The sequence below is a fragment of the Micrasema longulum genome, unplaced genomic scaffold, assembly GCF_059751315.1.
Source record: "Micrasema longulum isolate JH-2025_06_02 unplaced genomic scaffold, ASM5975131v1 h1tg001179l, whole genome shotgun sequence".
Lineage (NCBI taxonomy): Eukaryota > Metazoa > Arthropoda > Insecta > Trichoptera > Brachycentridae > Micrasema > Micrasema longulum.
Genome location: NW_028278366.1, coordinates 107,200 through 109,183, shown reverse-complemented (window position 1 = coordinate 109,183; position 1,984 = coordinate 107,200). Strand labels below are relative to the sequence as shown.

At 31.3% G+C, this 1,984-nt stretch overlaps 1 protein-coding gene across 1 annotated transcript in view; it reads right to left on the bottom strand.

Moving 5' to 3' along the window:
- LOC148276611 (uncharacterized) overlaps positions 1 to 1,984 on the bottom strand; it is a 51,307-nt gene that overhangs the window by 185 nt on the left and 49,138 nt on the right. The window lies entirely within an intron of this gene.

The following is a 1,984-nucleotide window of genomic DNA, read 5'->3' as shown; positions in this document are numbered from 1 at the left end:
CTGAAAACATATTCATGATCAACCCTTGTGCTATTTTAGTGCATTCCGTCAAATGTGTACTGGACGCCCCAGTGAAGGGAACATTACTTTTGATGTAAAAAAAGTAACACACAGACTGTAAAACAACAAATAAATAAATAAGATTACAACACTAAGGGGGGGGGGGTATTTGATTAGCTTATATGTTATATGTCTCAGTCAATTGCATTTAAGCATAGAATTAAGAACAGTCCAAAATGAGCGTAGAATCATACTTGAATACATCAAACTGTGTCCTAAAATTCTCCCACTTTGCCCCGCTTTCGCCGCGCGCATTCGTGAAGTCGCCGCGTTATGTTGCCAGATGGGACAAATATAATCATAACACAAATGTAATGTTAAAAAAAGCAATTTGTTAATTTCTCTAACATTTTATTGTGCACGCGGAAACATTGATTGACACAACAGAGTAGTTATCTTTACTTATGTAAAGGGTCATTTAATAAAAGTAATTGAATTAATGAACTTTCATTTGACATGAAACGGATATTTGTATATCATGTCATATAATATTTGATGTTTTGAAGATAATGTCGGTCAAACGTCCACCACAGAGTTGTTTAATCCAATTTTCATGAGTTCTCTCATTGAAGAGCAAAGTAGGGTAAAAAAAATTACCACCTTGGCAACACTAACGAAATGTCCATTTTGTTTTCTTTGACAATCTGACAGATAAAAAAATAATTCAATTTTGAAGTAATTTGCTACTTACACATGCATTTGCTAATTACGCATGAAATGTGATCTCATCCTGTTTCTTAAAGATCCCAGCAGTTTTTTACACTTCAAATTCAAATCGGGAGTTGCATACTAAGCGACGCGACGTGTACAAAGAAACTAATGGGTCAAAACGTAAAATTACTCTTTTAAGAGTAGTTTAGTCGCCTTCAGTTTGATGCGCGTATGCGGTTTCTGGATTATTCTTAATTCTATGCATTTAAGTTAAAGAAATAATTTTACAATCTCCGATTATCGCAAATAAATGTAAATCTCATTTAAATCGTCGCTAAAGTTAACTAAAGTCTGTTCATTATTACAAGAATCTCTAAATAAACAAACCAGCCGCGTAATATCCGACGGAGAATGGCCCATTTCACACATATCATCTTAATCTAAACGGCACGGTCAAAGTATAGTGGATTGATATTTATTAGATTTGTTTGTACCTATTTAATAAAAAATAAAAAAAATGTTAAGGGGTTTTCTGGTTTGACGGTCGGATTTTTAAGCATTTTTTGTGAGAACTGATGAAGAGATAGAACTTTGTATTTTAATCATTTATTTATTAGTGTTTCAAAAGTATACGTATAAATTTTTAGCCAAAAATATTCATTAAAATAAAAGTTATAGTGCTCTGAAGACACCTTTCTCAAAAAATTGACGTTCACTCCCTCCACAAAATCAGCTGATTGGCATATTGAAACTAAAAAAAATTGTGGTATTTTAATCTGTAAGCTTATATTCATAGAATGAACTATTGTGCAAAGTAAATTTTGAAAATTGGATTTTTTACAGACTTCGGAACAAAAAATTTCGAATTTCATGTATTTTTTGTCAACTTTTTGTTAAAAAAAAAATTATAAATGTTTTGAATTTTGAGGTTATAAAAGATCATTTCGTGCGTCTATATATGTTGAGTCGACTCTATAGATTTGAAGTGAATCGGCTAAGCCGTTCTCAAGATATGATGAAGGAAACTTTGAAAAACGTAGTATTGAGAAAAATACGTTTGAAGTTTTAAGTACAGTTACAACTTCTACCAGCAGCGCTCCGAATTCCCGCCTCTTCTAACTGCTATGTCTTTATAATGGCTTCGAATTTTTAAAATTCAATTTACCAACATATTTATTTATTTATTTATTAACGGACATTGTCCATGTTTACAATTTATAAGGTTTAAATATTACAATAAAAGAGTAGTTTAAAACATTTAAAGAAAAAAGAA